Below are 18,888 nucleotides of genomic sequence, written 5' to 3'. Positions count from 1 at the left end.
TGCAACAGATTAAAACAAAGGCATTGGATAAAAACTTATTTATTTGATAAAAGAAATGCCTGCCTAAATGGGAAGGTTTTCACCATATGGTTAACATGACATGAAAGGGGCCCAACCAAGCCTCCTGGGGCAAAGAATTTTAGGTACAGCCACAATATTTATTTATTTATTTATTTATTTATTTTGTTGCATTTATATACCGCCCATAGCAAGTAGCTCTCAGGGCGATAAACAGAATAGGATAAAATACATACATCATAATAATAAAATCACAAAACATAAGACACAATGAAAACAAAATATAATTAAACAAAATATAAGATGATAAAAGGATTAGTATTACAAGATTAAAAAGATAAAAAGATTAAAATGATTAAAATGCCTGGGAGCATAAGAAGGTCTTTACCTGGCGCCGGAAAGATAATAATGTAGGCACCAGGCGTACCTCTTCGGGGAGGCTATTCCACAACTCGGGGGCCACCACAGAAAAGGCCCTAGATCTAGTAACCACCCTCCGGGCTTCACGATGGGTTGGTACCCGGAGGAGGGCCTTAGATGCTGAACGAAGTGAGCGGGTAGGTTCATAGCGGGAGAGGCGTTCCACCAGGTATTGCGGTCCCACGCCATGTAAGGCTTTATAGGTCATAACCAGCACCTTGAATCTCGCCCGGAAGCAAATAGGTAGCCAGTGCAGGCGAGCCAGAACAGGAGTTATGTGCGAAGACCGACTGGTCCTCGTCAATAGTCTAGCTGCCGCATTCTGCACTAGCTGAAGCTTCCGAACTGTCTTCAAGGACAGCCCTATGTAGAGCGCATTACAGTAATCCAATCTCGAAGTTGCCAGAGCATGAACAACTGAGGCGAGGTCGTCGCCATCCAGATAGGGGCGTAGTTGGGCTACCAAACGAAGATGGTAAAACGCGTTCCGTGCCACCGAGGCCACTTGAGCCTCAAGAGACAAGGAAGGGTCAAAAAGGACCCACAAACTACGGACCTGTTCTTTCAGGGGGAGTGTAACCCCATCCAGAACAGGATGCACATCCACCATCTGAGCGGGGAAGGCGTTCACCAACAGTGTCTCAGTCTTGTCTGGATTGAGTCTCAGTTTATTAGTTCTCATCCAGTCCATTATTGCGGTCAGGCAACGGTTCAGCACATCAACAGACTCACCTGAAGAAGATGAAAAGGAGAAATAGAGTTGCGTGTCATCAGCATACTGATGACAACGCACTCCAAAACTCCTGATGACCGCACCCAGAGGCTTCATGTAGATGTTAAAAAGCATGGGGGACAAAACCGACCCCTGAGGGACTCCACAATGGAGAGTCCAGGGTGTCGAGTAATGTTCCCCAAGCAAATTCAAATTTTATTGTGCGGCCAGAGACCCGTTATACATAAAATATTAGAAGCTAAAAATTAAAAATAAAAATACAAACATATAAGATTAAAGTGGCAGGTTATGCAGAGGTTGCATCTGTCATCACTTTGAGTTTGTGATATTTTCACATCGTAGGGATTGAGCCAGGTGGAGAAACTTGGCGACCCCGAACGATATGGATTTGTCGGTGCCACTTAAAAGGAATTGTAGTCAATCAGGGACTGTTCTATTTTGTGGGAGATTTGCAATCAGCGGTTTTAGGAACTTAGCACGTGGGGTGGAGTAGAAGGGGCAGGTAAAAAGCATGTGTGAAAGGGATTCAATTTCGTTGAGATGACATGAACACAGACGATGGGCAAACGGGATGCCCCGATAGCGGCCTTCGAGAAGGGCTGAAGTTAAACAGTTAAGCCTAGCCCTGGTGAAAACTAGTCTGTAGCGCGGGAGGTCAAGAAATTCAAGATACGGGGCAGGAAAAGGGGGAAAAAACCTCAGACCAGAGTAAGTGGGGGAACAGGTTGTGGCGGCGTTAGCTGTGTCCCGCTGGAGGTCAATGTCCTTTAAACGCCTATTAATGGCTGCTTTAGTTGAGCTTGGATCGAGGGAAGTTGAAGACTCCAGTGAGAAGCCATGGGAGGAAAATTTGTACTGCACCGCTTTGGCCCAAGAGGAATTAAAGGAGTCACACTGGATAGCCGAGAGGTAACCCAGCACTGGGTTGGGAGAGGCCAGCTTGACCCAGAAACACAATGTTCAGGACCAAGCCAGGGATTCTAGGGAGGACAACCCGGCCTTGAGTCTTAGAACAGCATTGGGAACGCAGCGGGGGACACCTAGGATGGAGCGAAGGAAGTTGGATTGAATAGCCTCAATTTTGGGACAGAGATTCAGAACCCATATTGGGCTTCCATACAGGAGTTGGGGAATGATCTTGGCGGCAAAAACTCTGGTGGCTGCGGGAACAAATTGACCGCCTTTGGAAAAAAAATAGCGGAGTAGCACTTTGGCCGTAATCGTGGCTGAGGCAACGGAGGAATGAATATGAGGGGTCCAAGATAGTGAGGAGTGGAATGTGATCCCCAAGTATTTAAATTCCCGGACCTGGGAAATCCTCTGGCCGTTGATTCTCCAGACTGGTGTAGCTAGGCGCGGGGAGAAGATCAAGATCTTAGTTTTGGAGAAGTTGATGGTCAGAAGGTTTGTATCGCAATAGGCCATATAGGTACGGAGGAGCCTTCTGAGGCCTATTCTAGATAAGGACAGTAGTGCCGTATTGTCGGCATAGAGTAGTAGAGGGCAAGACTGTTTTGCAATTTTAGGAGGGTGAAAATTAGCGGATTGGCAATATGAACTAAGATCATTTAAATACAGATTGAAAAGTGTGGGGGCCAGTATACATCCCTGCCTTACCCCCCTGGTGACTGGAATAGGGTTAGTCATGGAACCATCAATTCTACACCTAACCCGAAAAGTAGAGGGCTGGTGGAGTTGGAAAATGAGATATAAGAGTCTTTTATCAATGGATGTATGCATAAGTTTTGCCCATAGCCTATCTCTGGGGATTGAGTCAAAGGCCGCTTGAAGGTCAATGAAGGCCACGTGTAGACCGTTACCAAGGGAACTGGTGTATTTTTCGGCAAGGTGGCTTAGAAGGATACAATGGTCTAGGGTGGATCTAGATTTTCTAAAACCTGCCTGTTCGGGGCCTAGAATGGATTCCTCCTCAATCCATGAGGTCAGTCTACCATTAAGGTAACTGGCATATAGTTTCCCAACAATGGAGAGTAAGCTGATAGGTCTGTAATTCTTGGGGTTATCCTTGGGTCCCTTTTTATAGATGGGGATTACAATGGCGTCAAGCCATGAGGTAGGGATGTGGCCAGAAGTATTTATCCAAGTGAAGAGATTGGAAAGAAGGGGGGCCCATCATGAAGATTGTGTCTTCAGGAGATCAGAGGGGATAGCATAGGGTCCAGGGGCTTTACCGGCCTTCAATCCATTGATGAGTGAAATAATCTCTTCCTGTGTAACGGGGGTCCAAGGGGGAAGGTCTAAGAGATCAAAGCCGTTTGGCTTGGTGGAAAATAGTGCTGTGGGTTCCTTGAACAGTACTGAAAAATGTTTTTCCCAGACATGTGGGGGAATATGACAGGCAACTGGGTTTGAGGAGGAAAGAGAGTCCGTAACCAGGGCCCAAAACATCCTAGAATCATTAAGTTTGGAGGCGTTGATAAGAGTCTTCCACCCAGCGAGTATGGCTTGCCTCTTTTTGGAGCGCAGGAGGGATTTATATTTTCGCTTGGTGGCATAATATTCCGGCGGGAGATGGTTTAAATTGCTATTCCTATATGTAACATAAATCCTCCTCAGATTTTTCTTGGCTTCAACACATTCAGTGTCAAACCAGCAGCTAGGGCGGGTGGAGCCGTGTGGCTTATGGTGGGGGGAGTTACGTTTTAGAAAGGGTTCCAGAGCAAGGGCCAGGTAAGAATATGCAGCTAGTTTAAGTTGCGGGTCAGTAATCTTCATTACATGTTCTTTAAGGTCATGGGCCAGAGGGGATTCCAGGAAAGCGGCTAGCCTGGTGGAAATGCCCTGAGACCATTTAACCCTTCTTTGACTAGGCTGGATAGAATTATGATGGTATGTGGAAATGGGTTTTAGATGGACAGGCTCCCGGGTTAAGAATGACAGCATTAGCGGGAGATGGTCGCTGTCCAATCTGGTGCCCACTGTAAAGTGGGCAATGTCATTGGTCAAAGAAGAAGAAACCAGAGCGTAATCAACCAAGCTGCTGCCTCGGCCCGAAATAAAAGTAAATTCGGCACAGCCATAGAGCTGGCGATGGCCATTCAAAATTGACAGGTTAAAGCAGCCCGCCATGAGCAGTAGGCGGGTACCTCCGTAGTTCGCCTTTTGATCTTTAGAGAGCCATTCATAGGAAGACCATAGATCAGTGAGATCAGTGGCTTCCCAGAGATTGGAGGAAAAGAGGGTGGAGTTGTTTGGGCCTATTCTGGCATTAAAATCCCCCATTATGATGAGGGGTGTGTGGGGATAACGCGCTTCGGTGTCCAGAATATAGGACTCCAAGGTCTCCCATGCCTCAGAGACGTCTCTCTTTAACGAAAAAGGTGGAATGTAAACGTTAATTAGTAGAAATGATAGGTCGTTAAGTTCTAATAAAGCGGCCATGGCCATCGAGCCACAGGAGGGAAGTTTAGAGATTGTGGCAACCAAAGAGGTTGCGTATAGGATGGCCAGCCCTGCCTTGGGTCTGCCTTTGCCCTTAGGAAAGGCTGCTGGAAGGTCAATGGAAGAGAAGTCTTCTAGAGTGATTGTGTCGACTGCCCAGGTTTCTTGTAAAAAAATCAAGTCAAAATTAGATAGAAAAGTTATCAGGTCTGGATATTTATTTTTGGATGCCCAACCGGCTATGTTCCATGAAAGGAGAATAAGTAAGGCATTTGGTTTGTCGGATTTGGAGGGGGAAGGCTGGGGTAAGGGGCAGTAAGGAGGGGAGTTAGAAGAGTGTGCTTTAGGTTGTCAGTGGTGCAGCTCAGAATTGGGGACGGTAAGAATTGGATCGGGAGAATCGGAAAAGCCGTGTTGGGGAGGGTATTTCGGGTTATCCAGATCATCCAGATTATGGGAAACAAGTGGGGGTAGAGGAGCCCCTGATGGCCATTTAGTGTGATAGAGAGTAGGTAAGAAATAGGAGAGGGGCTGGTAATTCGGGGATTGCACTGCGTCTCCAGACAGTGAAGAATGGATGGGGGTAGGGTCAGTCTCGATTGTTCGTCGGGCTTCCGTAAGATTCCCTTCTCTGAAGATGTTCAGCAGATGATCCTTAAAGCGTTCAAGTCTTAGCAGGACGTCGAGTTGGACCTGAGGGGGCAACGTAGCAAAAGAACGAGACGCCATGACCTCTTCACCGTTAGGGAAACCCTCAGAGGTATTTATGGAGGATTGGGAGTCTGAGGATCCATCCTTGTGGTACTGCTGCCTTTGGGGGGAGAGAGAAAGACCGAGTATGGACTGGGAACCAGGTGGTACCTTGACACAAGAGGATGGCTGATTGCTAACTTTTCCATCTTGCCCCTGATCATAAGTAAAGTGATCTTGAGGGGGGGGGATTGATTTGAAGCTGGAAGGTGAGTTTCTAGGTGATCCTAGGTTAATGGAATGAGTAAGTATTAATGGCCTGGGGGGGGGGAAATGTTTAAAAAATAATGATGGAGCAGGATACCTTGCTTTTGAAGTTTCTCTCTTACATCATATATCCTATTTGTCAAATACTCTGAATGGAAAGTGACAATAAGTCTCCAAGATCGTGAGTGAGTGGAAAGGTTAGTCATATGGTTGATATAACTCGTCCGATGGATGGCCCAAAGGGCATGGCTAAAGCAGGAGTCTAAGAAAGGAATGCTTGGAAAGGAAGGACGAGTGTCGGGATCCTTTTGATGGCAAATGACAACAAGTTTTCGTGGTTGCAGCACTAAGTTCCAGGGGGAAGGACCAGAGGATATATCGAATGGTATGGTAGAGATGAGTTTTGACTTAGTCCTGGGAATAGAGGGAATTTCCTCCTGCCTGTTATAGGCATGATGGGAGAGCAGATGATTCTTAGTGGAATGGAGTGGACTCATTCTGGGTAGTTCAGGCTTGTAGAGTTGTCTTGCAGAGGTAGACGTCAGGGGTAGGTCATTCCCTGCAGGTGTGATCCTGGGACTTTTGGATTGATGATCAAAGGAACTGTTAGCCCTAGGAGGGGCCTTCCGTGAAGTAGTTTTTTTGTTGTCAATGTCATGATGACATAGAGTTGTCGCAGAAGGATTTGAAGGAGGATCTAAGAGTTTGAAAAGAGGCTTAAAGTTCATTTTCTTGCCTGTGTTGAATTTGGTGTTCTTGATGTTCTTGGGGTTTTTTTTATCTTATTGAAGCCAACTTGGAGGAGCTATATGCCTTTGAGGCCTTTCTAGAGGCTGGTTTGGTTGAACATAAGGAGGTAGATGAGCTGGCATGTTGGCCAGAGTCACTAGATTTGTTGCTTAATAATAAGCCCGTAGCCTGGACCAGTGTTGTCAGTAGGCTGTTAGTCTCAGTAATGTAGGCTTTAATCGATGCCAATTCCTTCATCATTGTGTCATCTCTGGCCAGCAGGGGGGGACGTGAGTCTGCAATGTCTTGCAAGGAAGGCGTCCCACATAAGGATTGTGTAATTAAAGATGGAGACGAGAGTTCTTGTGATTCATGCAGAGAATCGAGAGTTAACAGCTCAATAGGGACATCACCCCCAGGCGAACAATTAAAGCCAGCATCTAAAAGCTCCTCAGCCAAATTTTTAGAGTGAGAGAGATCGCTCATCAGTTGTTTAGGGAGCTGACGATCTAAAGTCCTCTCGAGCGACTCACTCCCCAGGGAGTTTGACTTTGGCTTGGGGGGGAAGAAATGTGTAATCGAGAGTTGCTGGGGGTTTGCCTCCCCCTCGAGCAAGCCCAGTTCTCTACGTTTCTGCCTTGTATAAACCATTTTAAATCCCTGAAGTGCCTTTGTCGAGTGGCTGGAAAGAAGCAGGAGACTTAACCAGACATGAAAAAAAACTCTGATAGCGAAGTTATTCAGAGGGATAGAGAGAGCTGGAGAAGATCCACAATGTAATTCGAGCGTAGACAGTTGAGAGTAAGCAAAAAGAAGTTGGCAGAGACTCCAACGTCTTATCTGAGCTTGAAGATTAAAAATTGGACCTTCAAAGGAAGTAGGAGTTTGTTAAAAGCTCTGGCCGAGCTTCGGTGAGTCCTGCTCTATAACGAGAGCTCAAGGAGTGAAGTTAGTTAGAAGAAAAACCGGCAGAGGGGAAGCAGGATCAGAGGAAAGTAAGAACATGTCTTACCCTGGCTGCTGCTCAACCGGAAGTCATTCCCCAAGCACTACCTTCTGGTGACGATCCGCAAAGTAGGAGTGGAACCACTGCCAAGCAGTACCCCCAACTCCCAACTCCGTGAGTCTCCCCAGAAGGATACCATGGTCGATGGTATCAAACGCCGCTGAGAGATCAAGGAGAATCAACAAAGTCACACTCCCCCTGTCCCTCTCCCGACAAAGGTCATCATACAGGGCGACCAAGGCTGTTTCAGTGCCAAAACCGGGCCTAAAACCGGATTGAAACGGATCCAGATAATCGGTTTCATCCAAGAGCACCTGGAGCTGGTTAGCAACCACCCGCTCCAAAACCTTGCCCAAAAAGGGGACATTCGCTACCGGTCTGTAGTTGTTCAAATTATCTGGGTCCAGGGAAGGTTTCTTTAAAAGAGGTCTCACTATTGCCTCCTTGAGGCTACTAGGGACTACTCCCTCTCTCAAGGAGACAGTGAAGGCCCTGTCTCCAGTTCTCATCAACTGAGCCTCCATTGTCAACAGGACATAGAATTTTATTTATATACTTAGTTATTTAAATAATTTATATCCTGCCTTTCTACCCCATAGTGTACTCAAGATGGCTTACAACAAAACAACAGCAATATAAAATCATAGATACAATAATCTATGATATAAATGTTGCAGAGTAGTGAAATTGGGAATGGAGGGTCTGAGTGAGCCTTTGTGTGTTTGAATCTTTGCTAAAGATTACACCTTCCCTGCAAATTAGTCAGACAGAGACTTTAAGCTTTAAAATAAGAAATAACTACTTTATTATGGAGGTACATACTTGATAGGAAAGAGTTCTATATCTAGCTAACTAGCTAAATTGGAGATGCAAACGTTGGATCCATTTCAGTTTGGTTTCCGGCCTGGTTATGGAATGGAGACGGCTTTGGTCGCCTTGGTGGATGACCTATGCAGAGAACTGGACAGGGGGAGTGTGTCCCTATTGATTCTGCTGGACCTCTCAGCGGCTTTCAATACCATCGACCATGGTATTCTTCTGGGTGGCCTTGCGGGGATGGGATTTGGGGGCACTGTCTTGCAGTGGCTCCATTCTTTCCTGGAGGGACAAACCCAGAAGGTGGTGCTGGGGGATTCCTGTTCAACCCCTTGGCCGTTGGCCTGCGGGGTCCCTCAGGGTTCAGTTTTGTCCCCTATGCTATTTAGCATCTACATGAAACTGCTGGGAAAGGTTGTCCGGGAGTTTGGGGTTCGGTGCCATCAATATGCTGATGACACCCAACTCTATTTCTCCTTTCCACCTAATTCCAAGGAAGCCGTCTTGGTTTTAAACCAGTGCCTGGCGTCAGTGGTGGACTGGATGAGGGCGAACAAATTGAAGCTTAATCCAGACAAGACAGGGGTGCTCCTGGTCAGTCGTAAGGCGAATCAGGGAATAGGGATACAGCCTGTGCTGGATGGGGTTACACTCCCCCTGAAGACACAGGTTCGCAGTTTGGGTGTGCCCCTGGACTCAGCTTTAAACCTGGAATCCAAGTTTTCGGCGGTGGCTAGGAGTGCTTTTGCACAGTTAAGATTAGTGCGCCAACTGCACCCGTTCCTTGAGCCGTCTGATTTGGCCACGGTGACACATGCCTTAGTTACAACCCGCTTAGATTACTGTAACGCGCTCTACATGGGGCTGCCTCTGAGGACTGTTCGGAAACTTCAGTTGGTACAACGTGCTGCAGCCAGAATGTTAACTGGGGTTACAGGGACCATACAACTCCCCTGTTAAAAATGCTCCACTGGTTGCCAGTCTGTTTCCGAACACAATTCAAAGTGCTGGTGATGACCTATAAAGCCCTATACGGCTTAGGTCCAGGCTATCTATCAGACCGTATCTCCCTGTATGAACCTGCCCGGGCCCTGAGATCTTCAGGAGAGGCCCTTCTCTCAATACCCACACCCTCTCAAGTACGACTGGTGGGGACGTGTGATAGGGCCTTCTCGGTGGCTGCCCCTAGGCTTTGGAATTCCCTTTCTAGGGATGTAAGAATGACCCCCTCCTTGCAGTCCTTCGGGCGTCAAGCAAAGACCTTTCTATTCCAACAAGCCTTTGGTATTGACGGCTGCTAAAGATAGGGCTTGATGGGAACTGCATTGCTAATGCCTAATTCCTCCATTTTTAAACTGGTTTTCTGATTCTCTTTTAGCTATAAGTATGAATGGTTTTAATATTGGAATTAGTTTAATTTTATTTTAATCTAGACTCTGTATGTTTTAATTATATGGGTTTTTTTATCTGGAAGCAGCCGCGAGTTCCAGTTTTGGAAGGATGGCGGGGTATAAATAAAGACAACAACAACAACAACAACAACAAACACTAAGCCTAGTGTTTGCCCTCATGCTTGGAGGAGAGGGAGAGTCAAAGAGAATATGTCTGCTCTCCCTCTCAAGAGAAAGAAGAAGGAAGGAAGGAGATGTGGTCAACATCCTATGCATATCAGTCTAGCAGGAAGGGAGAAACAGCAGGAGATCAAAGGATAGGTATTAGCCTAGCAATCAGGAGGTCTCCTCTCTAGCTACCCTTTTTAACCCCATGCAGCCTCAACCCACAAATTGGAGTTGAACCACATATTCCAACAATAAATCCACAACAGATCAGTCAAAAGAAGCAGTTAGAACATCACCTAGGAGGTCAAATTAAGAGAATGTTCACTGGGATTAAATAATCTTCACTGTCCAACAAAAGGCAGGCAGTGAAGAGGTCAAGTGCACCTCACTTGGCCAGCTGTTCCACAATCTAGGTGCCACAACTGAGAACGCTTTCTCTCTTGTGCCTCGATGTTGGACCTCAGATGGCAAGGTAATGCAGAGGATGGCCCCTGTAATGGAACACCTGGGCAAATGCAGATGGGGCATGGCCATTCAGGAGGTTTCCATCTGATTTTTATTGATGTTGGTTCAGTTTAGCTTTTTAAGTCTTTGCATTTTTAATAATGCTTTTGAATGTAACAATTGAAACTTTTTATCATTCTTGTTTATCGCTGCTGCTTTGCTTATCTTGTGCATAGAAACGCAGGAGAAGAATGATGAAAGCTAAAGAAATAGTGGTCAGTCATAGGCCTGGAGACCCCCCTCCTCCTGCAGCCCATTTTTATAGAACTGCCCAGCTCTTGGTTGTCTTGAAGTGTGACCAAGATACAGAGCTTCCATGTATATGGATTATGACATTGATAAGCAGAGGAAGTGCACTGATGTTCCTTTAGAAATGCCATTCACCCACCATGTTTTAAAATCAATGTTAGGGGTAGGTAAGAAGTCATTGATTTCTGTTCTGACATGTGTTTATCACACGCAGCACAGTTTCCATTCTTCTGCAGTTTGCTTCTGACAAAAATTACATTCTTCATTTGCTGTCCACTGTGGCAGTATGTTACATAATTAATATGTTATTATTTTGTTATTCCACACCTTTCATTTCAGTGCAAATAGAGAGGGGGCATAATTAATTGTGTATTGTTTGCATACTGCAAACAGTAACAACGAATACTAATTGTATTCACCAGGGTGATTTCCATTTCGGACATGGGATGAATAAAGGAACACTGACAATTTCCATTCCCATTTCTCTCTGAATTTTCTGACAGCCATAGTTAGGGGTGATTAGAAAGGTGACAATATCATCATGCCTTTATACAAGTCTATGGTGTGACCACACCTGGAATACTGTGTACAGTTCTGGTAACAGCTCATTAAAAATCACATTGTGGTGCTGGAAAAAGTGCAGAAAAGGGCAGCCAAAGTGATATGAGGTCAGATTACAACATTTGGTGCTTTCTAGTTTAGAAAAAAAGCTGACTAAGAGAGGACATGATACAGAGGTGCATAAAATTATGCATGGTGTGGAGAAAGTGGGGACGGGGGAGAATCCAGACTCTTCTTTCTCATCACCCTTTGGGCTTCCATTTGACTTTGAGCCAGTGATGTCATTAGTCACAGCGATACTTGTACTTGTCAGTTGTTCTTCTCCAGTAGCTCGCTGAGTGCCATCTGACCTGAGGGTCTCATCTTTTAGCACTATCTCATGTTGCATTTTGGATACTCTGTTCATAGTGTTTTCATGGTAAGGCGTATTCAGAGGTGGTTTACCATTGCCTGTCTCTGAGTTTGGATGCACCTTAGTCTGGTGTCTCAGCTTTGACCATTCCGTCTTGGGTGCCCCTGCTAGGACTCTAGCCTCTTGGTCTAGTTGTTCTCAGCTTCTTCAACACTCTCAAACTCCCTCACCACGTTAAGGTGTGCATCCTAGAGGATATATTGTACTAATCTGTTATACTAGAATTACAGCTGACAGGAAACATAGCACTTACCTCACACAGGAGATTCCTGAATGTGCCATTGCACATATATAGCAGATGGAACCATAAAATAAAAGATAAAGTGATAAAACAATGTGTTCTGCACTACTGAACAATTCATTTTATGTTGGAATCTAGTCAACAAAACTCTTGGTTAAACATAGGCAGCTCTATACTCCATGAATCACAACTATGAATTACTCTTATTCCAAACCCCTGTCCTACCTGAATTTCCAATGTTTCCATTTGTCCTCTGATCATGAGTTGTTTGCAGCTGGACATCCTGACAGTCTTGCAGTCATTCTTACAGATAAGCTACCAAAGAACATCCCACAGTATCATAATGTAATGGCATGTGAATTTTCTTGGCTTTATCTTAAATAATTCATTGAAATCTTCGTGAATAGAATAGGTTGAATCAGACTTGCTATGTTTCTTAGACAAATGATGATGTAGATGGGATACTTGCAGCAATGCATCCAACCACTTGCCCTCTGGACCCCTACCCTTCCTAGCCAGAGCATGATGGCCTAGTAGGTCCAGGGTGTTGCAAATGCATCATTGCATGATGGGGAGGTGTCAGCTGTCCTTAAGGGAGCAGTGGTGCAGCCACTCCTTAAAAAGTCCACCCTGGACCCAATGATATGTGACAGCTACTGGCCATTTGCCAATACCCAGTTTTGGGGAAAGGTGGCAGAGAGGGGGTTGGTGGAAAAACTGCAAGTGTTCCTGGATGACACTGTTGATCTGGATCCACTTCAATTAAGACCTGGTTTTGGGACTGAATCAGCCTTGGTTGCCCTGATGGATAACCTATATTAGGAGAGGAACAGGGAGAGTGCGGCCTTGTTACAATTACCAAATTTCTCAGCAGCTTTTCATTGACATTGACATCCTCCTGGATTGACTGTGTGGGACGGGTATCAAAGGTACACTGGTGGAGTTCAAAGAGTAGCACTGGAGGAGTGCTCTTTGACTCCCTGGCACTTGTGCTATGAGGTTCTGCAGGGCACCATTTTGTTTCCAATGCTATTTAACATCTATTTGAAGCTACTGGGTTGTTAGGAGTTTTGGAGCACAGTGCCTCAGTATGCTGATGACACATAGTTCTACTTCTCCATAACATCTGAATCAGGAGATGCCATGCAAGCTCTGTACCAGTGTCTTAATGCAGTGGAAGACTGGACTAGGGCCAATAAACTGAGTGAATACTGGGAAGATGGAGGCTCTGTGGGTAGATGTCCCTGTGTCTGGAAGAAAGGCCAGTTGCCTGTTCTGGATTGAGTTGCACTCCCTCTAAAGGAGCAGGTATGTAGCTTGGGGGTACAACTGGATACATCTTTGTCATTAGAGGACCAAGTGATCTCAGTGGTGAGAAGTGCCTTTCACCAGCTTTATCTGGTACACCAGCTGAAGCTACAGTATCTTGATCAGGGTAACTTGGCTGCTCTGATCCATGCATTCGTCACCTTGAAACTGGATTGCAATGGGTTCTATGTGGGGCTGTCCTTGGGTCTTGGTCCAGAAGCTCCAGTTGGTGCAGAATGCAGTGGCTAGACTGCTAATAGGGACAGAAATGCCAACAGCATGTGACATCTGTGCTAAAACATTTGTACTGGCTGCCCACATGCTAATGGGCCAGGATCAAGGTTGCTGTGTTGATATACAAAGCCCTGAATAATTTGGGTCCAGGATACCTTAAGGACTGCCTGAACCCTTATATCACTGTAACACTGGTCTCCATATTACAGAGGCCCGAATGGCATCAACCAGAAGTCAGGCATTTAGTGTCACCAGTCCTATGCTGTGGATCACTCTTCTGACAGAGATCCTGCAGGCATTCTCACTTTTGACTTTCAGACATCTCTTGAAGTCTATTTTGTGTCAATAGGCTTATGCGGCTGTTTACAATGTTTTTGAGCAGCCAGTCATTCTAATGATTGTTTGGTATTGTTTCTACATATTTTTATTTTGTTGTATACTGCCTTGATGTTTTGTGAGAGGGCAGTATAGAAATACTTTTATAAATAAATAATTAAACAAACTATTACTTTAGCGAAATGGGAACCCAGACTCTTTTGTGAATGGATTGCAATTGTGAAAGTGGCATGTTAATAGTAATTGTATGAATGATATACAATCCAACTGAAAGTGCAACTTGCTTCTCAACTTTGCCTTGTAATCCTTCTCAGACTGTGAGTGCCTATATTTCTTAAGGAGATGTGGGTTGTAATATGGAGATAGGAAAGAAATTCACGGGGGGGGGAAACTATCAGGTCATGAGATTCAAAATGGTTTAGCAAAGTTTTATTGGCATTTGATTTGCTTTTTAAAAAGAGGTTCACTTAAACACATCAGAACTTTTAGAATCTTCAGATCACACAAGTAGGCCATAATGGTGAAGATTGGCTTTATAAATGTTTGTTTCAATTATTCTAGGGCATAGTTATATAACATTTTTCAGACCACACTATTCATATATTGATAGGAAAAAAGAGAATTAGAAAAGTCCTCAAATGCAAAGAGGTATCACTGATCACTAAAGTCAGGATCATTCAGACCATGGTATTCCCAATCTCTATGCATGAACGTGAAAGTTGCACAGTGAAAAAAGCGGATAAGAGAAAAATAAACTCATTTGAAATGTGGTGTTGGAGGAGAGCTTTGTGTAGACCATGGACTGCAAAAAAGACAAATAATTGGGTGTTAGAACAAATTAAACCAGAACTATCACTAGAATGATGAAACTGAGGTTATCATACTTTGGACACATGATGAGAAGATATGATTCACTAGAAAAGACAATAATGCTGGGGAAAACAGAAGGGAGTAGAAAAAGAGGAAGGCCAAACAAGAGATGGGTTGATTCCACAAAGGAAGCCACAGACCTGAACTTACAAGATCTGAACAGGGGGGTTCACGACAGATGCTCTTGGAGGTCACTGATTCATAGGGTCGCCATAAGTCGTAATCAACTTGAACGCACATAACAACAGGAAAAAAGAGAAATAATTACAAGAGATTTTCCTATTAATAATTTAAGAGAAAGGTGGGGGCGACATCTTTGCTTTGAGGTAAGAAGGCTGTGTCCAATATTGAAATTAAATCAGTCAGCTGGCAACATTGAACTTTGACTGTGGAAGAAGTTTCTTGAGATATTTTTAAAATTCATTCAAGGACATAGAAAGAAGAGAAGCATATTGCACCAAGAACACAGCTCAATGAAAATGTGCAATTGATGACTCAAGAGCCAGTGTTTTTAAGAAAAATGCACAGAAGAGAAACTAAATGTTACAAGGCCAAGAGAAGTTACATGCCCTGCTGAAGCTTATCAGCAAGAATACGTGCTGGGAAGCTGTTGTGTGATGGCTAGCTTGGAATGCAGATATGGGTGGAGAAATTAATGTGCTGGGTGCATAAGAAATGATGGGCATGCATAAGTTAGAAGATGAACCAATGGAAAGGTGGCAGGATGGCATTAGGGGGCCAATTAGAATGTGACATGAATTTTTGCTTGCATTGTATAAAAGTGTAGCACGCCCCCATAAGGGGTGTGCTTGTTTTGCGAATTATCGCCTTGCACCTCTTCTGGCCAGAATGAAATAAAGCTTGTTGGACCCTTCAACCTGGGTGTGGTCTTTTGGCTGTACTGCACACCAGGCAACGAACCCATTTGGGAGACAACACAACTGCTGTGAAAAAAAAGAACTCCATGTTGGCAATAATTAGGAAAGGGATTGAATATAAAACTGTCAATATCATAATCCCTTTGTACAAATATATATTGCACAACCACACTGAATACTATGCATAGTTCTGATTCCTGCACCTCAAAAATAATATTGTAGAGCTACAAAAAAATCAGAAAAGATATGTGAGCACCTGATGCAAACACAATGATCAAGACGCCGGAGCAACTCTTATATGAGGAAAGTCTGGGCTTTTCCGCTTAAAATAAAGGTGAATAAGAGAGCCCATGATAGAGATGGATGATGACAATGACTTGTTAGTTGCTTATTATACAATGTAATAAATATATTATACCATAAATTAGAAAACAAAAACCTGCATATTAGCCACAAGAAGCTTTGGCAGCACATTAATAACAGACATTATCTTAGTCTGTACAAAAACCTGAGGAAAAGATAAGTCTTTACCTGGCACTGAAAATATGCCAATGAAGGCACCAGGCAGACCTCACTGGGAAGTACATTCTACAGAGAACTATAAAATTATGCATGGAGTGAAGAAAGGGGATAAGGAGATTTTCTCCTCTCATAATACTAGAATTCAAGGTTATCCAGTGAAACATAGCAGTGGGAGATTCAGGACATATGAAAGGAAGCACTTACTCAAACAGTGCATAGTTAAAACTATGGAATTCACTATAACAAAATGTGGTGATGGTCACCAGCTTGGGTGGCTTTACAAGGAGAACTGAAAAATTCATGGAGGATAAGGCTGTCAATGGCTACTAGTCACAGTGATTGTATTACCCCCAATTTTATTTTGTGGGCCCCATCTCTTTTGCTGAATTTATACTGGTTCTGTTTCATGTGGAAGTTTTATGTGTAATGGTTTTATTTGTGTTCATAATTGTATATTCTATTGTTGTTGTTTTTACACGCTTTTGAACTAATTTTCAAAAAGTACAAAATTAAAAAGTAAATATAAAGCATATATCAAATGCGTAACCCTCCCCCTCCTAGCCTTCCTGATAACATGTGGCCAAAATGGGCAGTATAGCTATATAAACAAAGAAGTACATTCAGGCAGAAGTGCTGTTTCATACAAATCAAAATAATTCTTGCTGTCCTTTTTGGGTAAGGCAAGGAGACATCCAGCATTTTTAGAGTCCAAGCCATCACTCCTATGCCATGTCATATGAAGCCCAAATACGAGCATATGCTGCTGAGGGAGAGCAGCCACGTTCACCAATATTAACAAAAACAATAAAATGAACCAAATATACCGTTTTTCTTTTGATCACATACCACTTTTACTTTTTGGGTGAGCTTCTCCAAAAGGGCCAATTGCCATACACTCTGTTGCCAAGATGCAATGGAGCAAAGTATCTGTTTTTCTCAGTTTAATATTCTATTGTTGTTGCAATCCATCTTGTGATCTTATGATGGATGGGTAAGAAATCATATAAATAAATAAATATTTTACCAGAAGGTAGTCCCATCGATTTCAGTGGAACTTAACTTTCAAGTAAGTGTGCCTAAGATGAGATCCTGAGCTGCAGTAGCTCTGAAAACTAATTGCACAGCACTAAAACAATTTCCATATGAATTGTGAAAATGAGTTATACATTTCAGTATTTAAGCATTGGCCTGGTAGCCAAGGAGAATAAGGAACTGCATGCAGGCGAGTAAGCAGGCTGGCAGCAGAAACATGGAATGCTCCATCTCATCTCTGTGCCCTGCATAAAAATCAAGTGAGCGGCCAGAAGAATGGAATCCCTCCGTGCTCAGCAGAGAAATTCAGCATAGACAACGCTGTCCACTTTTTCTCTGCCAGCAGACACAGTAAACGGGCTAGTAACTTTTATAGGCTATTTACAAGTAGTTTGTAGCAAGAACACAGTATCATCACAGAAAGAGTAGGGTTGCAAAGGGTGTGGCCTGAGGACACCTCATGCTGCCACTTTGATGAAGCTAAGCAAGTCCATGTTTGGTCAGTGCCTGGATGGAAGACTGCCTAGAGATCCCATGTATGGTGCCTTTAGTTCTATGATGGAGAAAGGTGAGATATAAATGTACTAAAATAAATAAGCACGCACATCCATTTCAGTAAAACATACTTTCATTTGCTCAAGACGGCAGCATTGCAAGCAAATACTGCTTGTTATTTTGTTTAGTTAAAACATTCCTGTGCTTGACAGAGATTGTGGGGAAGGGGATGAAGAGGGCTAAGCATTTCTTGAATGCTCAAGTTCACAGTATAAATGTGTATTTTATTGAAGTAAGCTGCACTGGGTATTCTTTCGTATGATTGAGACACAAATGCTACAATAAAATAAAATACCCAGCAGGGACCAAGTGATGGTTTCACAGCAACCTTTATACAGTACAGAATATTTTCAATATACACCATAAGGCTTAATCAACAAAACATTTTTTGAAACCTAGACTAATTGTTTTGGTTTGGTGACGCCTTCACTCAAAGCCTTTATTTGCCTAGCTAGGGGGAATAATTTAATTTCTCGTCTAACTTGCTGATATTTGCACTGTCAACAAGGAGGAGATATCACTGGGGATGTTAACAGGCTGTCTGAGGCATAGACAAATGTGGTTTTGAGACTCAGTGACAGTATGTTTAAAAATTTCACACGAGCCAGCGGGACTTTTTTGTAGCTTAGTTTGCATTTATGTCACGTCATTGACCTTGGCTACTTTGATAATCTGCAGGGTGCTTCTGTCAACAGAAAAAAATACCTGTGATGTTGATGAAATAAAGATTGAAGAGCCGCAGAAGAATCTGACGTCTTTTTTATTGCTGCTTTCAACAAGGATTTTGGGATGCAGTTACTCGATCTGTTTCTTGATCTGTTCCTATCTACCTCCCCCTCACTGCCATCCTCACCACAACTTCCTTTTCCTACAGCCTTCCCCAACCTGCTGCCCTCCAAATGTTGCTGGTCTCTTAGCTCCCATCAGCCCTAGCCAGCATGACCAATGGCTGGGCATGATGGGAGCTGTAGTCCAGCAACATCTGGAGAACACCAGGTTGGAAAATGCTGATTACTATAATGTATGTTTGCATGTACTCCAACATTTACTCAGTTTGGTGACAGACCAATTGCTGTCCTGTGCTTATCAAATAAACCTCTAGTGTCATAGATATTACTGTAGCAGAGGGAGCAAACGTCTGGCAAAACGCCATTGACTTTTGACCTTTCCCGTTTTCATTTGTGTCCTCTTCTAAATGAGAAACATAGGATATAAAAATGTATATTTGTGTTTGTTGTTAAATAAAAGCAGTTAGGGTAGGCATTATTGATAGTGTTTGTCTATTATACATTTCCACCCCACAATCCCAGCATATCACTTGAATCCGCTTATAAATCAGGGAGGACTGATCTGTGGTCCTCCAGTTGTTGTTGGGCTGATATTGCTGAGCTCCGGCCAGCATGACCAGTGGTCAGGAATGATGGGAGCTATAATCAAAGAACATCTTGAGGGCCACAGGTTAGCCACCCCTGTTATAGAAGGCACTTTTCTATACTTTCTCTGCAGTGGAAAGATGAGATGCTTGTTGTACACCGCCCTGGGAGCT

The 18,888-nt window shown here is 43.8% G+C and overlaps 1 protein-coding gene across 1 annotated transcript in view; it reads left to right on the top strand.

The window, feature by feature from the left end:
• The window catches only part of CDK14 (cyclin dependent kinase 14), a 571,841-nt gene extending 553,773 nt beyond the window's left edge, over positions 1-18,068 (top strand). Inside the window, exon 15 of the mRNA XM_061586439.1 lies at positions 18,021-18,068. The gene's annotated coding sequence lies outside the window, so the exon portion shown is untranslated. The remainder of the gene's footprint in view (positions 1-18,020) is intronic.
• The last annotated feature ends 820 nt before the right edge of the window (positions 18,069-18,888 follow it).

Source organism: Rhineura floridana, chromosome 10 (assembly GCF_030035675.1).
Source record: "Rhineura floridana isolate rRhiFlo1 chromosome 10, rRhiFlo1.hap2, whole genome shotgun sequence".
Lineage (NCBI taxonomy): Eukaryota > Metazoa > Chordata > Lepidosauria > Squamata > Rhineuridae > Rhineura > Rhineura floridana.
Note: the sequence above shows the minus strand (reverse complement) of the source record. Positions and strands in the feature narration are given on the sequence as shown.